A 23088-nucleotide genomic window follows, 5' to 3' on the forward strand; every position below is an offset into this window, starting at 1 on the left:
ACCATCCCTGTGCTGAGTTCCCAGGTCTGTACACCCGCTGTGCCCATTATGAGGGGCTCCCACCATCCCTGTGCTGAGTTTCCAGGTCTGTACACCTGCTGTGCCCATTATGAGGGGCTCCCACCATCCCTGTGCTGAGTTCCTGGGTCTGTACACCCACTGTGCCCATTATGAGGGGCTCCCACCATCTCTGTGCTGAGTTCCCAGGTCTGTACACCCGCTGTGCCCATTATGAGGGTCTCCCACTATCCCTGTGCTGAGTTCTCAGGTCTGTACACCCGCTGTGCCCATTATGAGGGGCTCCCACCATCCCTGTGCTGAGTTCCTGGGTCTGTACACCCACTGTGCCCATTATGAGGGGCTCCCACCATCCCTGTGCTGAGTTCCCAGGTCTGTACACCCACTGTGCCCATTATGAGGGGCTCCCACCATCCCTGTGCTGAGTTCCTGGGTCTGTACACCCACTGTGCCCATTATGAGGGGCTCCCACCATCCCTGTGCTGAGTTCCCAGGTCTGTACACCTGCTGTGCCCATTATGAGGGGCTCCCACCATCTCTGTGCTGAGTTCCCAGGTCTGTACACCCGCTGTGCCCATTATGAGGGGCTCCCACCATCCCTGTGCTGAGTTCCTGGGTCTGTACACCCACTGTGCCCATTATGAGGGGCTCCCTCCATCCCTGTGCTGAGTTCTCAGGTCTGTACACCCACTGTGCCCATTATGAGGGGCTCCCACCATCCCTGTGCTGAGTTCCTGGGTCTGTACACCCACTGTGCCCATTATGAGGGGCTCCCACCATCCCTGTGCTGAGTTCCCAGGTCTGTACACCTGCTGTGCCCATTATGAGGGGCTCCCACCATCCCTGTGCTCAGTTCCTGGGTCTGTACACCCACTGTGCCCATTATGAGGGGCTCCCACCATCCGTGTGCTGAGTTCCCAGGTCTGTACACCCACTGTGCCCATTATGAGGGGCTCCCACCATCCCTGTGCTGAGTTCCCAGGTCTGTACACCTGCTGTGCCCATTATGAGGGGCTCCCACCATCCCTGTGCTGAGTTCCTGGGTATGTACACCCACTGTGCCCATTATGAGGGGCTCCCACCATTAGGGATGAGCTCCGGCGTGTTCGCATGGCGCACGTGCCGAGCCCGCCAGGAAGTCGGCACGGCGCAGCGCTAATCACAAGCAGTGAGACATTTCCCGATGTGCGGCTGCAGAGATCGGGAAATGTCTCCCTGCCTGTGATTAGCGCTGCGCCGTGCCGACTTCCTGGCGGGCTCGGCACGTGCGCCATGCGAACACGCCGGAGCTCATCCTTACCCACCATCTCTGTGCTGAGTTCCCAGGTCTGTACACCCGCTGTGCCCATTATGAGGGTCTCCCACTATACATGTGCTGAGTTCCCAGGTCTGTACACCTGCTGTGCCCATTATGAGGGGCTCCCACCATCCCTGTGCTGAGTTCCTGGGTCTGTACACCCACTGTGCCCATTATGGGGGGCTCCCACCATCCCTGTGCTGAGTTCCCAGGTCTGTACACCCACTGTGCCCATTATGAGGGGCTCCCACCATCCCTGTGCTGAGTTCCCAGGTCTGTACACCTGCTGTGCCCATTAAGAGGGGCTCCCACCATCCCTGTGCTGTGCTGACTTCCTGGGTTTTGAACTTCATCATAACGGATAATCGTAATTAACAAACATTCTTATTTTGTCCGATTCTGTGGTAACGGAATTTGGATCCGAACTTCGTACACGAAATTTCGTATTTCATATAAAATTTGTATGCATAGAAAATTTGTATTTCGGATTCTCACTAATGTACGAATTTCCGGAAATTCGTCCGAATTTTTGATTAGTACGAAACTAATTGCACATGTCTATTTTCCCCTGCATGAGGGAGACTTCCCAGAGATCCCTCCACTTACCTCTACAAACAACTCTCACCAGCTCTCTGCAGTAATCAGATGTGCTCTGAGAAGCCGTGACAGTCCTGAATGTGTACTATAGTGACCTGTAACTAGGCAACACATCTCTTCCTTAGCGACACCTCTTCTGCACATGCTCAGTCCTCACTGGAGTTTTTTTTCTTCCTCAAAGCTTTATTTAGCCACTTCACAAAGAAAGCAAAAACACACTGACTGCAACGAGTCTCAAGTATATTCTATTTTACACCCTATAGTTATTGTAAAACACAAATATAGGGAGTAAAATTAAGTTGTAGTTTCCCCCTTAGATCCAGCTAGATTTAGAGCATGTTTAAAAAAGTAACATAGGCGGTTCAATAGGTATTATTATTATTATTATTATACAGTATTTATATAGCGCCAACAGTTTACGTAGCGCTTTACAACTTTAGGGTAGACAGTACAAATACAATACACTTTTATACAGTAGGAATTAGAGGGCCCTGCTCCTTATGGTGGACAGAGGATATAAGTGGTAAAGAATTTGAAATGAAAAAAAAAATGTTTATTTAGGCTCCATTTACATTAGCACATCTCCAAAGTTGCACAATTTCCATTGCGACTTTGGAATGCGACTATGATGTGACTTTTGGTGCGATTTTTGATCTGGCTGTACATTCTATGGCTCAAAGTCACATGAAAAGTCGCACCAAAGTAGTGCAGACACCTTTTCAAAATCACTGTGACTTTAACTAGTTAACCACTTCAGCTCCGGAAGAATTTACCCCCTTCCTGACCAGAGCACTTTTTGCGATTTGGCACTGCGTTGCTTTAACTGACAATTGCGCAGTCGTGAGACGTGGCTCCCAAACAAAATTGACGTCCTTTTTTTCCCACAAATAGAGCTTTCTTTTGGTGGTATTTGATCACCCCTGCGGTTTTTATTTTTTGCGCTATAAACAAAAAAATAGCGACAATTTTGAAAAAAACAAAACGCATTATATTTTACTTTTTGCTATAATAAATATCCCCCAAAAATATATCAAAAAACAATTTTTTTCCCCCGGTTTAGGCCAATACGTATTCTTCTACATATTTTTGGTAAAAAAAATCGCAATAAGCGATTAGTGATAGGTTTGCACAAAAGTTATAGCGTTTACAAAATAGGGGATAGTTTTATGGCATTTTTATTAATAATTTTTTTTTATGGCGACGATCAGCAATTTTTATCGGAGGTCTAGTGCTAGAATTATTGCTCTCACTCAAATGATAGGAGCGATACCTCACATGTGTAGTTTGAACACCGTTTTCATATGTGGGCACGACTTATGTATGCGTTCGCTTCTGCGTGCAAGCTCGGCGGGACGGGAGCTTTAAAATTATTTTTTTTTTTTTAAATAATTTTACTTTTTGTTTTTTAATGTTTGCACTGTCCTTTAAAAAAAAAAATTGGGTCACTTTTATTCTTATTGCAAGGACTGTAAACATCCCTTGTAATAGAAAAAAGCATGACAGGACCTCTTTAATGTGAGATCTGGGGTCAAAAGACCTCAGATCTCACATTTACACTTAAATGCAATAAAAAAAATAAATAAATTACTTTTTTTTTTTGCAAAAAAAAAAAAATTCCCTTTAAGACCACTGGGCGGAAGCGACGTTTGATGTTGATTCCGTCATCAAATTTTATGGAGCAGGGGCCATCTTTCCCTCACTCCGCATCAAGCCTCACAGGGGAAAGAACCCGATTTTCTCCGCCACTACCGACGGCTCCGGTAAACAGTGGAGACGACCAGAGCACGTTGGAAGGGGAGTCAGGAGGGGGGGGCCCTCTCCCGCCCCCGATAAGTGATCTTGCGGTGAATCTACCGTGGAGACCACCTTGATCTGAAAGAGGACCGTCCGCCGTTGAAGAGGATACCAGGGTTATGGCAGCTATCTGCTGCCATAACAACAGTATTCCACTTCAAACAGCCGCCATATAATGATGGTGGGCGGTCCGCAAGTGGTTGAAGAGGAAGTAAACCCTGGTGGGTTTTTCTTCCTTTCTTCTTCCCTGCAAAGTAAAGGCATAATCCATCTTTGCCTGTCTTCCTTCCAGGGCCGCAGACTCCAGTTGTGTGACCTATGGCACAGGCTCCTGAAGAAACAGCACAGGCGGCCGTTCCTTCAGAGCTCATGCTCCGATTACATCATCGGCGCAGTATACAGTAAATTTCTCCTAAACGGCGCACATTTAGGAGATATTTACAGTACCTTTAGGTAAGCCTTATTCTAGGCTTACCTATAGGTACAACTTACACAGGGAGGTTTACAACCTCTTTAAGCCACAGCAATTTGAACGGGTGCTATTGAAAAGAATGGGGTGCAACTTGTCATGCGACTTTGATGTCCAAAGTCGCATGACACACTGCACAAGTGTGATTTGAGCCCTAAAAGCAATGCTGGCCATGCAAGAAATGATTTTATATACAATCGCATTGTCGATTGATTTACCCCCCGGTAAAAATGTTTGTTTGATGTGCCATTGATCATACACAAACCAGCCAATTTAATGTCTGGAAGAAAAATACGATTGGAAGATCGATCAGTTACCCATGCACTAATTACGATCAGAACACATGAGTTTGGATTAGCATATTAAAAAAACAATCCTGTTCCCAGAATCTGCCTCAAAACGTGAGAAGGGGATTTTCCGTTTCTTTCTAGTGGCTGCCAGGGCGATAATTCCGAGACACTGGAAATTTCAACATATTCCTTCCATAATAGAATGGATAACTCAATTAAAAAAGCTTATGAGAACGGAAGCGTTGTCAGCGCAGTTGTACGACCGATACCCCATTTTCAAGACGTATGATTCCCTTACTTTTTAAGGAAAAATCTGATTTTGCGACCCTATTAACCTAAAACTTTCCCATGCGACACCCATTTTTCTTATTCTATATTATAGGACGTTCTGTCGATAGGCCCAAGTCAGCCCTTTTCTTTTCTTTTTTTTTTTTACTTTTTTCCCTTATTTCTCTTCTGCTCTTTTTTCTCTCTTTATATTTAATTATGGTCATTATTGTTCAATCATTAATGTACACCTGTAAATTATTCCTAATGTTTTGCACGTTGGCGTACAAAGGGCAGCTCTCTAATTGCTGTATGCTTAGGGTATCAATGGGCACTTTTGTACATCTATACGTTGTTAAAAGTGATTTTTTCCTTTCCTTTTCTCTTTTATGTAAACTCCTATAAATGTTTTCAATTAAAATCCCAATAAAAACATATTAAAAAACAAAACAAAAGAAACAAATCAACCATTTTCTCTACCCCGAGGGGGACTTACAGTGAGGCCCGGAACGGAGAAGACAGAAAGAAAAAGTAGTGCAGGGCCGGGCATGACAGTGTGGAAAGGGGAGACAACGCAGGGGTTAATATGTAGAGCTAAGAGGGGAGGGGATAGTGATTAAAGTCTGGGGGGGGGGGGGAGTGGTATTATATAAGAAGGAGGCAGAACTGGGCTGGAGAACAAAAAGTGTGGAGAAAAAAAGGAGGAGGCAGATTTTTCCCTCACTGCTCCTCCATCATGGCTTCTCAGTGATTTTTCACAGTTTGGAACGGCGGCAGCGAGCAGGGGACCAGAGGACGGCACAGCCAGGTGGCAGCAGTGATGGATGAACAGGCGGGCGGACCGCAGAAAAAGTGGAGGTGCCCATAAACATGCGACGGTCTAGGCTGCTGGAGCGTATTTCGCTGGGGCCTTCCCCCCGGGATTGTGCCATCCCAGGAGCCCTCTGTGGGGAACAATCCGCTCACCAAGTAAAACGGAATCGGCAGAACGCCACAGCGGGGCCCGGGCGGACACATCAGCGCCAGCCAAGCTCAGTGGCGGGGCCGTCATGGCGCTGCTTCCCCGTCCGTGCATCGTGGGACTGAAGATCACTCGGCCCCCTTCCCTCCCCCCTCTCTGCCTCAGTGCTACTAGGGGGAGGGGCGGCAGGGGGTAAAAGAAACCACCACAGTCACGGCTTTCGGGCCGGTAATGGACGAGACCGGCAGTTCCACGAGTGGGCAGGGTAGCTGGGAGCAAGTAAAAAAAAAATAATAATAAATAAAATAAATAAATGAGAAAAAAAAAAAGAAATGGCGGAAGTAAGCTGGGGACAGTCTGGCCAGGGCACAACATAGACGGGGTTGCGTGGAACGGAGCTTCAGAGGCGAGGCCCTACAGCAGCGACACCTGCGATATGAGAATAGGCAAAAGGTTTAGTGTCGGAGGAAGAGGTGCCGGGGGGACGAGTGCCAGCGAGAGAAGCACGCGCGGTGGTGGTGGGGGGATGCTACATGTCAGCCCGGTGAGTCCACTAATGTTTATATTGTTTTTGGTAAGCTGTATGGTGGGATTTGTTGGGGGGCTAAAAAAGGGGTGCAAGGACGGTAGCGGTTGCCAGGGATAGCGGCGGTAGTAGGCTGGCCCACAAGTGGCGGGCAGTGTGCCCGCCAGTTTAGGGACAGGGGCGCAGCGGTGGGGTTGTCAGGCAGCGATAAGGCGGGAGAAGACGTGCTGGTAGGACGGAGGTGGTAAAGATTGTGGACGCAAAATAAACGTGAGATGTACGGGTGCTTTGAGGGTCCGCTGGGGTGCACAGTTCAAATAGGGGGTCTGGGATATGAGTTGCAAAGGTGAGTAAGTGGAGATCTTCTCGGTATGGCCCTTTAAAAAAAAAAAAAAATGTTTTAGATTTAAAGTGGAATAGGGTCAAGCAGGAAGATTCCAAGATAGGAATTAGGAGGAGAGGAGGTACAGATTTATTTCGCTGGAATTTGTTAAGGGACTGCAAGCGTTCGCCAGTACGGCGAGTGTCATTGACGTGAAGAACCCTGGTTATATGGATATCGTTGGTGAGGTGCATGGGTTATAAAGGGGGATTGGCTTGGCTACGGTGTAAAGAGCAGTTTATACAGTGCAGGGCGGTACGACTGTCTCTTCACTGGGATCAAACAGATATCGGCCTATGGATGCAGTTATGTAGTTGGCGAGGGCCCCGTATCAGTTTCTTCAAGGGGGGAGGGGGTACACTCTCCTCAGGATTGACGGCCAGAAAGAAAAGGGGGTGGGTTGGCAGTACAACGAGAGCTCATGTAAGTTCGGGGGGTCTTGTTGTTTTTGTTAAACACGAGTATTTAAGGGGTGGGGGGACCCCATCCATTGTCTCGTGGCTGCAAGAAAGGACAATGGACGGACGAGCCTAGTCACATGAGGGATGACTTTGGAAAGGGGGGGTGGAAGAGGTTGCAGACTTTTCCTATTTAGATACTCGGTTAAGGAAATAGTGAGGCTGCCTGCCACCAGGTTTGTTAAGGGTGTATCCAGTGGGGGTGGTGCAGGAGAAGGAACTGAACAAGTTTCGGCTCATTCACCGATTATCTTTCCAAAAGGGGTTTCGGTCATAACTCCGATGTGGTGTACTGTGTCCTATACTTAAGGTACACAGCTATAAGGTGGGTTGGACATGACGAAAAGGGCGGCTATGGCGTAATCGGACATAGAATCCGGGTTCCCCTTGCTTACAGTTTATTCGGAGAGCTTCGGCTGCTGGATAGATGCTGGCAAGAGGAGTTTTTTATTTGAATCGGTGCCTGCCCATGGGTTGCTCAATTTAGTCGGCCATGGATAGACGTTTAGTTTTTTACTGGAGTGGGGGGTTAGAGTCATGTTGGTCTCTGATTCAATCATTCATGGCTTGGACGTTTTTTGTGTGTTGGGCCGCCTTCCTCAAGTGTGTGTGCGATTATACGTTGCAGCACATTGGCGGGTAGGTTCGTAGTGCCATTGGCAGCCAGAAAACAGGGGGCCCGACGAGGGATATTATATTATTTTGTTTTGGCATGGTGATTGTTTCAGGGGATACGGAGTGTCGTCTGCCTGCGACCAAGTTGGAGGCACTATAGAAGGGGATTCGAGAGGCCCAGGGACGGCGCTAGGTACAGTTGAGGACTTTGCATTCGTTGCTGGGTAAGTGCAAATTTGCCTGCCGGTTTTATTCCACTGAGTGGGTTTGGGCAAATGGCTGCCGTCTGCTACAGTGGGGGTTTCGGGCCCCGACCCATTTTAAACGGTTGAATGGGGAATATAGGGAGGGTTAGAAGGTTTGGTGCGAGTTTTCGGCCGCATACAACGGACAATCGGTGTGGATGTCGGCCCGGTGAGTGAGTTCGATAGGGAAGGGGTCACGAACACGGCGGGGTCAACGGGTTTGGGGGTTTTTTCTCTCAGGGGTAATGGGGGGCGGAACCTTGGCCCAATTTTGTTGGGTGGTAGTGGGGTTTTCATTCGTAAACTGGTGCTATTGGAATTTTACAGTGGTTATGGCTCTGGAGCTGGGGTATAGGTCATGCAGGGACCTGACACGGAGCTGAATTGTGATTATGTGGGTGTGGTTCATGGGGGATACCGCATGTCTGCGTTGTCACAACTGGTCATACGGCGGCTGCGCCGTTTAGTGTTGCACAGGGTGCGGTTGAACATTTTCTATATGCTATTCATTTTACGGGCATCAACAACACGGGGGCTTACGCCTTGCCCCAATTTTCAGTGGGACAGGTTCAGAGAGTTAGCCGGCCACAGAGGAGGGAGGAGTTCCCTACTCGAGCGGGATATGGGAGATGGCATTGGAGTCACCATGGGAGGTACCCGGGTAGTCAGTCAGTGAGTACACTTGGGCAACTTACGTGAAGGTATGCACGGAAGGGTGGGTTTGTCGGTGCAGGAGTCTGAGGTCGAACATGGCTGTGTGGGGGGTAAGGTTGTTGGTTGGGAATGTGGTTCCAGGAACTTGGTTAAATGGGGGTCGGTGTCTGCCATTGAGTGGAAACTGGTGGATTTTGGTTTTTGTTTAAGCGGCTGGGCAGGGTGGATTGGAAAAAGGATTTTGGTTGGACAGTTTTTAAAAAATAAAAAAAAAAGTTTAGAGGGATGGAGGTGCTGAAGTTTGTGTTATCAGGCTTCAGGATAATAAAAAAAAAAAAAAAACTGGAAAAACGGTAAGGGTGTTTCTAGGGTTTAGAACAGATGGCATGGGCAAAAGACTGGGAAGTATTGGCGAGGTTCCAGTTCATGTGAGTGTTCTGAAAATACCGCTGGGACGCAAGGTTGGATGGTGCATAATACGCTTCACACTCCTTCCGCATCGGGGTGGCTGTGGAAGCTGCCAGATGTGGGTTGGATTTGGCGGTGGTAAGGAGGACTGGTAGGTGGGAAGCGAGGAGATTCCGCACTTACAGATGCCTTCATGGGGTGATGGCAGGGCTTTTTTTCTCAGAGAATAGGTGCAGGAACTCCCCCAGTCTGAGTCACCCTTGTCTCTGCCCCCTACTCACCTCTGACCACCGTCCCTTGATTCCACTCTCCCTTTTAGAGAACACAGAACCAAGTATCATTTTGTGGTCCTTAATCATTTGTATGGAACATGTTAATGATAAAAAGAAAAGCAGTAAAATAGATCCCCTGCAGCCAGCAACAATATAATCCTAGCAATAGATCCCCACACAACAATAGACTCCCCCAGCAACATTGGACTCCACCACAACAACAATAGATTCCCCGCAGCAACAGTGAACCACCCACAACAAAATATCACACCCAGTAACAAAATATCCACCCAAGCAACATTAGACCCCCCAGCAGCAACAACAGATCTCCCAGCAGCCAGCATCAATAGATCCTCCAGCAGCCAGTAAAAATAGACCTCTCCCTCAACAGTAGATCCCTTCCAGCAACATAAGACCCCCCAGCAACAATAGATTCCCCGTCAGCAACAATAGACCCTCATACAAGATCAGATCCCCACCAATGACAATAGATCCCTGAGCAGCCAACATCAATAGCCCCTCCAGCACACCCCACACCCCTTGAATATATATATAAAAAAAAAGAAAAAGTAGAGGGTGGGGTGGGCTGTACGTACAAGCCATGTGGTTTGTGGAGTGGGGTACGTTGGTTTACTTTAAAGTTGGTGCTGACTTTGGAGGTTTTATCATCCAGATGGAGGACTCATACGCCTTGTCTGGATTTCTTCATTATTTGTATGTTTGTTGGGGGGCCAAGAGAGCAGATGCGAGACCGGTTAGCAGACAGTTGGGTATCTAGAGGAGGGGGAGGCATGTGTTTACTGGCTAGGGGTTTACGGGTTGAGGTGAAGCAAGGTGATATCGGAAGTGGAACGGTAGGCGCCGCGGGATAGACCGCCAGTCGTTTGGGTTATGCATGCAGGGGTAATGCTTTAGGGTCCGGACGATCAGGGAGCTGATCTCGGACGTCGAGTCAGATATTTCATAACTTCGTACGGTTGCCTAACCCTCAGGTGGTGGGGAGGTTTGTGGCTCAGAATGGGTGGCATGGTGATTAGGCAAGTAGAGGTGGAAACTAACGTAGGCCTGTAATTGAGGGTGATGGAATATACCTCTCGGTAGTGGGGATAGCTTTGAACAGATATGTCTAGATGGAGAAAGTTTGAGACACTCCCTATCGTATTTTTATGAGGTACTAAGGAGATTGGAGGCACCTCAAGATCTTAATTTTATTCAAGCCTGGGAAAGAGACTTGGGGACTACGTTCTCCCAAAGGCAGAAGGATAAGATTTTAAAATCTATTCATAAAACATCAGTGGCAAGCAGATATCAGGAGGGAGGATATAAAATCCTCACCAGATGGTATAGAACACCATCTGTACTACATAAAATATTCCCACAGGTTCCAAGTGTATGTTGGCGCTGTATGGAGTCAGAGGGCACGATGCTGCATATATTTTTTGGAATGTGATAAGATTAGGGGATTTTGGAAAATGGTTGAGGAAACGGTTAAGGACATTACAGGTGTGTCTCTTGGAGAAAATCCGGCAGCATTTTTATTAAACGATGTCCCCATGACGGTGGAAAAATATAAAAAAACTCCCTGCTTAAACATCTCCTCATGGCAGCGAGGGCCTGTATTCCGGCCCTGTGGAAAAGTACAGTCTCGCCGACTAGAGCACAGTGGTGGGTCAGAATTGTAGAAATCCAACAAATGGAGAATTTGACTTTGATGTTGCAAGAACAGGATGAGAAATATTGGAAGATATGGGCCCCCTACTTAACTTATAGAAGGGGAGAAGAAGAGAGGTAGGTCATGCTTGATCGAATGGGAAAGGTAGGGGGCGCCCCCCCCTTTTTGGGGGGTTTTAGAGGGTGTGGGGGGGGGAGGGCTAGGAAAAGAGAAAAGGAAATTATATATATATATGTTTATTGAGTAGACTAGATTGAGTAGCACCGAATATGTAATGTATAATGATATTATAATTTGAAGATATGGGGATGTGATAAGGTGTATGAGATGTTATGAAGAATATGATAAATGCTCTATGTGGAGTGTAATATATAATATGTGAAAAATAAAGAAAGTAAAAAAAAAAAAACATTCCCATAGGCACACTCCTAAGCCTTGTGAACAGCCTTCCCAGAAGAGTTGAAGCTGTTAAAGCTGCAAAGAGTGGGTCAACTCAATATTGAACCCTATGGACTACGCCTGGGATGCTATTAAAGTTCATGTGCCTGTAAAGGCAAGCATCCCACTTTTGGTAATATGGTGTATATACAATATATATATATATATATATATATATATATATATATATATATATATATATATATATATATATATATATATATATATATATACACAGTGGGTATATAAAAGAATCACCCCCCTTTAAAATAATCACATTTTGTTGCTTTGCAACCTGAAATGAAGACAGACACAGTTTTTATTTTATCCAGCTGTATTTACTAGTGCAACTTATAATATCCAAGTGAAATTTATAATACCAACATGTCAAAAAAATAAATAAATAAAAACAGAAATCACTGAGTTGTAAAAGGGATCACCCCCCCCCCCTTATGTCAGTATTTTGTTGAACCACCTTTTGCTTTAATTACAGCCTTTAGTCCACTGGGATTTGTCTCTACTAACTTTGCACAGCTAGACTTTGCAATATTTGTCCACTCTTCTTTGCAGAACTGCTCTAGTACAGTTAAATTTGATGGTGACTATTTGTGGACTGCAGTCTTCCTGACAAGTTCTCCAGTCTCTGCTGCAGAGAAACACCCCCATGATAAGATATTACCACCTCCTTGCTTTACTGTAGGAATGATGTTATTTAGATAGTGAGCTTTATTGGCTTTCCACCAGACATATTGTTTGGTATTGAGGCCAAATAATTAAATTTTAGTCTCATCTGACCATAACACTTGTACAGCTACACCTGTGAGGGCCACTTAAAAATGCTGCACCCCAATGGTTGCCCTGACCTTGCAAGTCTTCTGACACTCTGGGTTCAGACATTTTTTTGTAGGCAAAGAAACTTGAATGCAAACACATGATAATTCTCAGTAAACCAGTTGGATTTGTTCATTCAAAGTTCTGCTGTAAATAAGGTCAACAGTAAAGAACATGCAGCAGGTAAGGAGATGTGGTTATTGTTTCCCTTTTTGTTAAACACAGTTAAATGGATAAACAGCTGACATCTCTTAGTGGTATGTAGCCAGCTGAGTTTAACTAATTTGGCGTCAGTGACGGCTCGTTCTGCAGCCCCATTAGACTGCGGGTGATACGCAGAGGAGAAAGCAAGCTGAATTCCCAGCTGTGCACAAAAGGCTCGCCAGAACCGGGACACAAACTGACTACCCCTGTCAGAGACAATCACCTTGGGTAGCCCATGTAAGCGAAAGATCTCCCGAGCAAAAGCCAGAGCCAGTTCCTTAGAAGTGGGTAACTTCTTAAGTTGAATACAATGACACATCTTTGAGAACCGATCAACCACCGTAAGGATAACTGTGTTGCCTTGGAAGTTGGGCAACTCCACAATTAAATCCATAGACAGGTGGGTCCAGGGCCTCTCTCCATTGAGTATGGGTTGTAGGAGGCCCACTGGAAGGTGTGGTGGAGTCTTACTCTGAGCACACACGGAACAGGCAGCTATGAAGGCAGTTATATCAGCACGTAGACTAGGCCACCAGAATTGTTGGGAAATGGCCCAAACGGGTTGATTCTTCCCAGGGTGGCCAGCTGCCTTGGGAGAATGGTAAGTCTGGAGCACGGCAGTACGGAGACACTCTGGGACAAAGCAGCGGTCACAAGGTTTCTCAGGAGAAGCATCGACCTGAGCAGCAAGAATTTTGTCACCCAAAGGAGAAGTACTACTGGTGCGAACCGTAGCCAGAATACGATCAGGAGGAATCAAAGGAACCGGAACCGACTCCAACTTGGAAGTGGAGGAAAATTGTCGTGACAAGGCGTCAGCCCTTACATTCTTAGTACCGGGTAAGAATGAGACAACGTAATTGAAACTTGACAAGAAAAGAGCAGATCGCGCCCTTCTGGGAGAGAGGCGTTTAGCCTCAGACAAGAATGTGAGATTCTTATGGACAGTAAGAATGAGAACCGACACAGTGGTACCTTCGAGGAGATGTCTCCATTCTTTCAGGGCTAAAATGATAACCAACAGCTCTCTGTCACCAATCTCGTAATTGCACTCGGCAGGTGACAATTTCTTGGAAAAGTAGCCACAAGGATGCATAGCACTCTCAGAAGTATGACGTTGAGACAGAAGGGCGCCAACACCAGTGTCAGAAGCATCAACCTCAAGTATAAAAGGTAACAGGCTCAGGATGTGCCAACACAGGAGCAGAAACAAAGGCAGCCTTGAGACTTTCAAAGGCTTAATGGACTCCGGAGACCAACTCTGTGGGTTACCGTTCTTTCTGGTCATATCGGTCAGGGGCTTGACCAGAGACGAGAAGTTACGCATAAGCTTCCGATAATAGTTGGCAAAACCCAGGAAACGCTGCAGAGGAAGTAACTCCATGGGTCGAGGCCACTGTAGGACTGCCGAAAGTTTCTCTGGGTCCATTGAAAAACCAGCAGTGGAAATGACATTGAATGACATTGAATGACAATGAATTTAACCTGTTCCCGATGGAACTCACATTTCTCCAGTTTACAATAGAGATTGTTTTCTCTTAATTTCTTAAGCACACAACAGACATCTGTGTGGTGGCTCTCCAGGGACTTGGAAAATATGAGGATATCATCGAGATAAAACACCACACATAACTGCAACAAATCTCGGAGGACATCGTTAATAAATTCCTGGAAAACTGCCGGGGCATTACAAAGGCCAAAAGGCATTACGAGATACTCATAATGGCCTGTTCTTGTATTAAACGCAGTTTTCCACTCGTCGCCCTCCTTAATCCTCACGAGATTCTAAGCCCCTCCCAGATCAAGCTTAGTAAAAACCGTTGCTCAATACAATGCTTTAATCAATACAAGGTCTCAGTTCACCGCTCCTCTTCTTCACAAAGAAGAAACCAGCACCAGCAGGAGACGAGGATTTGCGGATGAAACCTCGAGAACCTCGAAACCTCGTCTGCAACATACTCCTCCGTGGCTTTATCCTCCAAGACTGACAAAGGGTAAACCCGGCCACGAGGGGGAGTGGCACCAGGTTGAAGGTCAATTGCGCAATCATGCGTCCGGTGTGGAGGCAAACTACCGGCTTGACCTTTGTCAAAGACATTGCTAAAATCACGGTACTCCTCTGGCAGGGAGGAGAGTGAAGAGGTACACAAGACCTTGGCTACCTTCTGGAAGAATGTTTCACTGCATTGTGGTGACCAGGAGAGAACCTCAGCATGGAGCCAATCAAAAGAGGGGTTGTGCCTCTGTAACCAAGGATAACCAATAACCAGCGGAAACTTAGGAGAGGAAATCACTTGGGATTGGATTATCCTTCTGGATAACTGGGGATGACACAACACCACCTAAGGTCTGTCAGGACCTCAAGGTTCGGGTGTTCCCAGGACGGGTAGGACAAGACTTCAAAAAGTGACCTGCCTGGCCACAATAAAGGCACAATCTCTCCCTCCTCCTAAAGGCACTCTCATCCGCAGAGAGACATGTGAAGCCCAAGTGCAAGGGTTCATCTTCACTGACCGACTCGGTACCAGGAGGCATGGGAGGTGAGGGAGGCACGGGTGGGACTGCAAAGCTCGGAGACAAACGTACAGGAGGCTTCCGCAAGCGCTCCTTAAAGGGGTTGTAAAGGTAATTTTTTTTTTTTTTTTAAATAACAAACATATCATACTTACCTTCACTGTGCAGCTCGTTCTGCACAGAGTGGCCCCGAACCTGCTCTTCTGGGGTCCCTCGGCGGCTGTTTCAGCTCCTCCCCGCAAGCATTTACCACCTTAATGCGAGCTCCCTCGCATGGTGGTGAGTGCTTGCGGGCGCGCTCCCGTGATACAGCCGGCGGCTATAGCCGCTCGCTGTATCACTCGGCCCCGCCCCCGGCGCGCCGCGTCATCGGATGTGATTGACAGCAGCGCGAGCCAATGGCTGCGCTGCTTTCAATCCATCCACTGCAGCCAATCAGCGACCAGGCTGAGCTGCAATGAGGACGAGCAGCGAAGATTCGAGGCGTCAGGTAAGTAAAACGGGGGGGCTGGGGGCGGCGGTACTGTCAAAAGTTTTTTCACCTTAATGCATAGAATGCATTAAGGTGAAAAAATTTTTATCTTTACAACCCCTTTAAAAGAAAGTCTTTCTCTGAGTCTGGAGTCAATGAGGATGGCAAACAAGATCAAGCTCTCCAGCTCAGTGGGTATATCTCGGGCTGCTATCTCATCCTTGATGGAATCTGAGAGACCATGAGAAAATGCAGCCACGAGGGCCTCATTGTTACAAGCAACCTCTGCTGCCAGAGTATGGAACTCAATGGCGTAGTCGACAACAGTTCTCGTACACTGTTTGATGGACATGAGGCACTTGGCAGCAGAAACGGAGCACGCGGGAACGTCAAATACCCTTTTAAAGGAGGCCACAAACACAGGGTAACTCAAGACAGCAGGTTTTTGCGTCTCCCATAGAGGGTTAGCCCAGGCCAAGGCTCTCTCAGAAAGCAAAGATATCACGAACCCTACTTTGCTTCTGTCCGTGGGAAACGCCTGGGGCAGCATCTCAAAGTATATCTCAGCTTGGTTGAGAAACTCTCTGCATTGAACTGGATCGCCCCCAAATCACTGGGGAAGCAGGGAGGAACAAGACATACCTATTATAGAGGTAATACTCAAGGCGGGTGCCTGCACAGAGACTGGCACAGCAGCAGGGATGGCCTGCAACTCAGGTTGTACCGGAGCAGCCACAGTGGGGGATTCCAGGTGAGCCGTGCGACTCAGGAGCGTTTGTAACGCCATGGCAAACTGATCCATGCGGTGACCTTGCTCATCCAATCTGGAAAAAATATTACCAACAAGTGGATTGACTGTGACAGCGAAATTTGGCTGCACACAGCCAAATCTCTTGTTTCTAATAATAATAACAATTTCGTCTAATGGTATAAATGCATCTCACCTTTTGATCGTATGCCATCCTCTGGTGTGTGCCCCATCCTCACAAATAGACACAACACATCCTTACGTTACTAGCTCCAATATTGCTCTGCCAGCCAGCCTCCTTCAGCTGTCTGAGTGAGTCCCTTTATTAACATAACAGGAAGTCCCAAAACTCGAGGGTTGGGCTTCCAACAGCTAAACACCTCTTACAAAGCTTGTGACCTCACAGGAAATTAACATATAAGGACATGACCAAATAAAGACATGACTTTCAACACAGGAAAATACAACAATCAGTTAACCAAATGATGATGACTAGAGTTCCTCGTGGATGGGAGATTATCTGCAGGTGTATGTCACGGCACCCCAAACATGTTGATCAGGCATACCAGGGGTGACAAGAGCAAACAACCACTAAACCGATAATGTCTTTGCAGAGCGAACACACCCCCACCAGACGATCGTTCTGTGCATTGCACAGGGGCCCTTTGCTAGCGGACATGTCCTCTCTCCGCAAACACCTCTCTCCAAACACCAGGAAATTTTCCACTACCTAACAGGTCTCAATCAGCGTCAGTCTGCCCCAGTCAGCTCTTCAGAGCGGGCTGCGAGAGGACAGACTGGGAGACTCTTATGACAATACATCAACATAAAATTTTCCACAACAGTCCCTCCTCTTGTCATATGATCCCATGTGTCCCTCGATGAATCCTGATCTTCTTCTTAGTCCTTAAAAAGTAAAACACGGCTTGACATTTAGACTCTGTTGGAGATGACGTGGTGAGCTGTAGTAGTCGCCGGTCGTTCTGGGATCCCCTGTGTCTTGTACGTGGCTCGGGCTTCGGGGCATCTCATCAGGGAAGATGTGGTCATCTGCTCAGGCTCTGGTTACGCATCCAATCAGGCAACAGGAGCACCTCATCATGGCATATAGAAGGAATAGAAACAAAAACAACATGAGTATATATACCCCTACTTCCTTAACTATGATCCGCTGCAAAATAAAAATTAAATCCCCAACGATTCCCAAACCCTTGAAAAGGATTCCAACCTTCACTAGCTATAGCTCTGGCTTTGCCTGGTAGGGATCTAAACCTTATCCATATGGGCCTGAACTTTGTCACTACTATCCCCGATCCAGATATAACAATCTTTACTTATGAATTCCCAGAAACCCCCTTGGACTGTGGGAACTTCCTTGTAGCTTCAACAGTTACATGCAAGTGTTTCATAAGCTCAAGCCCCCACCGTGTACAAGCAATTTCCTTCCAGCTGTCCCTGTCATTCTTACCTTCTCTCGCACCATCAGATCCTCACAATCGGCCGCGACATAAGATGCTGCGACGAGTTTCACCAGCACACATGAACCTCTTGCCTTAAGGGAAATTACCTTATAAGCTGTAGATCCGCATTAATACCAAACTAGAGTTGAAGCACACTTGTGAGCTACCTAGTTATCCCGATACCAAAGCTGGCAAGATCCAGAGCTATTGTTAAAATTATAACTAATTTTACCCTCTAGAAATGTTCTGTTAAGTTCTAATGACAGGTGTCTGTTTGGATTTTACTAGTCTGTCAAAACTCCTCACACCAATATGAACGTCACATATAGCATGTACCACCGTCATCGCCGGGGCACTAATACCCGACCATGTGTCCTGTTCTCTTTCTTAGCTAGTTGGGATGCTTTTCATCGTTACCCTTGCCAAAATGTATTAAACAAAAAATATAAATTAACGAAGATACTTCTCTACTCTTTGTGGTTGATCCGCTTCTTGCAGTGGCTGGCGTGGTCTCATCCCTCAAGCTTCTTTACAATGACCCAGTCACCTGGTTGGAAAGAATGTAAACTGGTTATTGTGTCAGGGTCCAGGATGGACTCGTGAACCCTGTGGTGGACCTTTTGAAATTCATGTTACAGTGATTGCACCTACCCCATCAGCTGAGAATGTAGGTGACAGCTAATGAGGAAAGTACAATTCTGTTTTTGGTTGACCTCCAAACAAACCTCATATGACAATAACCCAGACATCGGGACTGTGGTCACTGCATAACCTGTGTGTGGCTTACCATCTGGGGTGTAATACCTGGAACCAGTGACAAAAAGGTTCTTAGCATCTGGGATGGGAGCCTACTTCACCAGACTGCTGCTTGCTGATTCAAATTCTATCAAAGAAAGACAGTCTTGGAACAAACTTGGTTGGAATTACAAAGGTTAGTATTGTTGGTTTGAAAATGTGTCATTCTCACCACTCTCATCCCCCCCTTTTCTTCCCTCCTCATTACAAACTGGAGGAAGACATGCAGGGTTTAGAATGGTGCAGAATAAAACAGTGAAATAGCCTATGATACTTTTACCTTCTTATACACCTGTACACACACTTCCAGAAACTCTTTGGACCTGAAAAGATACTTATAAACAAAAGTTATTAACTCTATCCTTCAAAGAATGGTAAACATAACAACATTCATGTACGTTGGTAAATTGTCACTGACATTCCACAAAACCGATAATAACTAAACCCTCTGTAAATCTTACTTTCACTTTTTTTTTTCTAAAATAAAACAGCCGCGACACGCAAGAGGTCTGTCGCGGTAGGTTTAACCACTTCCCTACCCGCCCATAGTCATATGACGTCCACAGATGGGATCTCCCATCCTGGGTTCCCGTTCCTCGGGACCCGGTGCGTGTGCCCGGCGGCCGCGATGTCCGCCGGGCACCCGCGATTGCCCATTAACCGGGCCGGCATGTGGATCTGTGTGTGTAAACACACAGATCCACAGCCTGTCAGCTCTGAGGAGAGCGATCTGTGTTCCCAGAACGGAGGAACACAGATCAGTCTCCTCCCCTAGTGCATCCCCTCCCCCTTCAGTTAGAATCATTCCCTAGGAAACATATTAACCCCTCCCCGCCCCCTAGTGGTTAACCCCTTCACTGCCTGTCACATTTACACAGTAATCAATGCAATTTTATAGCATTGATCGCTGTATAAATGTGAATGGTCCCAAAAATGTGTCAAAAGTGTCCGATGTGTCCGCCATAATGTCGCAGTCACCAAAAAAAAACGCGATCGCCGCTAAAAAAAATAAAAAAATATTTTTTTTTTAAAAAATGCCATAAATCTATCCCGTATTTTGTAGACGCTATAACTTTTGTGCAAACCAATCAATATACGGTTATTGCGATTTTTTTTACCAAAAATATGTAGAAGAATACGTATCGGCCAAAACTGAGGAAAAAATGTGTTTTTTAAAAAAAAAATTGGGATATTTATTATAGCGAAAAGTAAAAAATATTGTGTTTTTTTCAAAATTGTCGCTCTTCTTTTGTTTATAGCGCAAAGAAATAAAAACCGCAGAGGCGATCAAATACCACCAAAAAAAAGTTCTATTTGTGGTGAAAAAAAGGACGTCAATTTCTTTTGGGTACAACGTCGCACGACTGCGCAATTGACGTTTAAATTGCGACAGTGCTGAAAACTAAAAATTGGCCTGGGAAGGAAGGGGGTGAAATTGCCCGGTATTGAACCGGTTAAACATCTTGTTACCACATACAAACAATGAAACAAAGACAAACATTTAGATAAAAATGTGGGGGAGATATTTCATAGTTCCCAAAAACGAACATGAAAAAAAAATAAAAACGACCAGATGTAATGCTGCCTTCACTCTTTTAGCGATAGAAAAAGAATACAATTTGAAAGGCACGAGAGCATTTCGAAATCTTTGCATGGACCAGCCACAAAAAGTTCAAAAACAGGCCTGTGTATTTTTAATCACACAAACGTGTACTACGCATCCATCAACTCACTCAACATTACAGATTTTTGAAGCCACAGTTAAACTACTTCCTACTTTCATTCTGGGGTCTCGTACCTCCAGACATCAAAAGTACCTTCCAAAGGAATACACCTTACTGTACCCTCTGACCATATCTGCCAATCTTTAAGGGGTCTCATGTCCGGAGCCCCAGACCCAGATCTCATGTGAGGTGCAGCCCTCTGACTGGTGTGGAGCCTCATTTTTTCCTCCAAACGCATGGACGGCACATTACCCATGACGATTCGAAACGCTTTTTTGGCAAACTCTGCGTCCAGAGAACCCTGCGCTTTATTTTCGGAGCGATTATGGTTTGCGCCTTTATCACCATAATCGACCCCCGCATTCCGATTATCATACACGGCCTGAGCGGGGCTTTTAGCATACTACTCCTCACATTTACATGCTCTACAACCGGTTATCGGCAGCCCTATAAATGTGTTGTCAGACAAACTACAAAGCGCCATGAAATCCTCCACTATTCAAAACAATATTATGGCTTCTATCTGTACCTAGCTATTACAACAATAACTTGGATGCCTCCTGTTTGCTCTCTACCCAAAACTGTATTACAGTATAAACCTTAATTTAATTTAAAAATAAAAATGATTTTGTCCTTCCAAACACAAGTCAAAAGACTCCAAGCCCCTCCCACCAACTTCCTGTTGCACACCTGAGTAGGAAGAGGGAGGGGAGAGGAAGCCTTGAATAGCTTCATATTTTGTCTATCAAGACATTAGAAAAATTTATGGCTAACATCAACAAATAAAAACTTTTGTCCAGGAGTTGGTGGAATAAGCCCCCATATTGCAAATGGGAGGGAATCCCCCTTGACTCACATATCCCCTGGGAAGTCAAACCACAAGTTTTGAGACCGAAATACCACACAACAGTGTAACAAAAGCCAAAAACTGAAACTCCTGCAAAAAGACGGCTGAAGGAGTTCAACCAAAGTCTTTCCCTTCCACTGCAAGCCACAAACAAAATGGCGCCATTAACACATGAAATTTAGTTGTTGATCCCGCCAAAATCGAGATTTCTTCACTAGAAACATAAATGATTCTACTGGAAATGGAATTTAGTACAAAACCAGAGATATTTCGCTCAAGACTAAAATCAGCAGAAACAAAAAGGCAGTTGCAGCAATCGAAAATCGGTCCACGGCAAAATGGTGAATGAATCCCGGACTACAGAAAAATGGCCGACATTAACAAATGACAAGACAAACCAGGATTTCTTCCTACAAAAACTGACTATACAATAGAGTCAGCAATTTTAACACTTATCCCTAGACAAACACTTTAGGCTATGTCACATAGGGCCTATACTGAAATATAGGCGTATATAACTGAACAATATTGGGTGGCACAGTGGTGTAGTGGTTAGCACCCCCGTCCAGCAGCAAAAAGGACAGCTGGCTTGAATTTCAACCATGACACCACCCGCCCGGTCTCTGCATGTCCTCCCTGCGCCTGCGTGGATCTCCTCCGGGCACTCCGGTTTCCTCCCACACTCCAAAGACATGCTGGCAAGCCAATTGGCCTCCGTCCAAAATTGGCCCTAGTACATGAATGCAAACCGGGGACCCTGGACTGCAGGCTCCCCGAGGGCAGGGACCGACGTGAGCATGCGATGCACGTGTGGAGCCCTGCGCAAACCAATGGTGCTATATGAGTACCTTTAAACAAATATGAGCATCTCAATGAGACACAATGCACAGGGACAGGGACAACCGCAAACACACACACACACTCACTCAGGCTGAACTGGTGTATCCACCCAACCATGCAATTATGTAATATATCCAAAACGCCAAAGTTACATAAAACATGAAATAAAACGTCTTAAACAATACACTCTATTTGACTCAGAGAGTTAGAACTCCCCCCATGCTATTACCTAGAAACCTGAGATCCCCCCCGGGTGTAAACAGCTCCTATTGTGATGTCCCAACAATGCATGGGCACTTGGATGTGCAACAGGCATTTCAACTTAAAACCAATATTCAATACAGAAAACGCAATAGTTTCCTTGTAAAGTATGTAAACAGTACAAAAATAGAATTCACAAAATGGTGCCTAGAAGCCAGATTGTAGCTTAAAGCACATGGCTTTGCACACACAAAGCAATACACAATGGAGCTGCTTCCCCTGTAGGAAGACCCACAGGTCTTTCAAAATGGCCACCGATGCACATGGTGACCACAATAAAAGCCAGACCCCAACAAAATGGCGCATTTTCCCGCCAAAACTGAAATTCAATACCAAGATAGATAAATATTTTAAAGTTCACACACAAAGGAATGGAAAATGGCCGACCGTAGTCACATGGCAGACAACAACAAAAGAACAAAAAGAAATAGCAGATAAGAACCATTTTCCTGCCAAAACCAAAAATTTCTCCCCAAAAAATTACACATTTGAGATACTAAATGAACACTTATGCTGCGTACACACGAGCGGACTTTACGGCAGACTTTGCTCGGCGGACTTTTCGCCGGACTTTGTCTGCCAGGTGCGCCGGACTTTAAAACGGACGGACTTGCCCACACACGACCGGACTTTCTGGCGGGCTAAGTCCGCCCGTCTTTCCGACGGACTTTCGCCGGAGTTACGGCGGACTTTCAGAATGAACGGACTTGCCCACACATGGACAAGTCCGTTCATTTTGAACATGACTCAGGTGCGACAGGACTAGAAAAGGAAGTCAATCTTGCCGCGAGATTGACACCTTGCGAGCCCCGCCGCGGGTCATACCAGGCCCTTAGGTCTGGTATGGATTTTAAATGGAAGCCCCCCTACACCGAAAAAACGGCGTGGGGTCCCCCCTAAAATCCATATCAGACCCTGATCCGAGCATGCAGCCCGGCCGGTCAGGAAAGGGGGTGGGGACGAGCAAGCGGCCCCCCTCCTGAACCGTACCAGGCCGCATGCCCTCAACATGGGGGGGTGCCTTGGGGA

General features: G+C 46.3%; 1 protein-coding gene across 2 annotated transcripts in view; it reads right to left on the reverse strand.

The window, feature by feature from the left end:
• Positions 1–2073, reverse strand: part of RSPH3 (radial spoke head 3) — a 110530-nt gene extending 108457 nt beyond the window's left edge. For both annotated transcript variants that reach the window (XM_073629141.1, XM_073629140.1), the window contains exon 1: positions 1922–2073. The gene's annotated coding sequence lies outside the window, so the exon portion shown is untranslated. The remainder of the gene's footprint in view (positions 1–1921) is intronic.
• Between the last annotated feature and the right edge of the window lie 21015 nt (positions 2074–23088).

The sequence above is a fragment of the Aquarana catesbeiana genome, linkage group LG04 (assembly GCF_042186555.1).
Source record: "Aquarana catesbeiana isolate 2022-GZ linkage group LG04, ASM4218655v1, whole genome shotgun sequence".
Classification (NCBI taxonomy): Eukaryota; Metazoa; Chordata; class Amphibia; order Anura; family Ranidae; genus Aquarana; species Aquarana catesbeiana.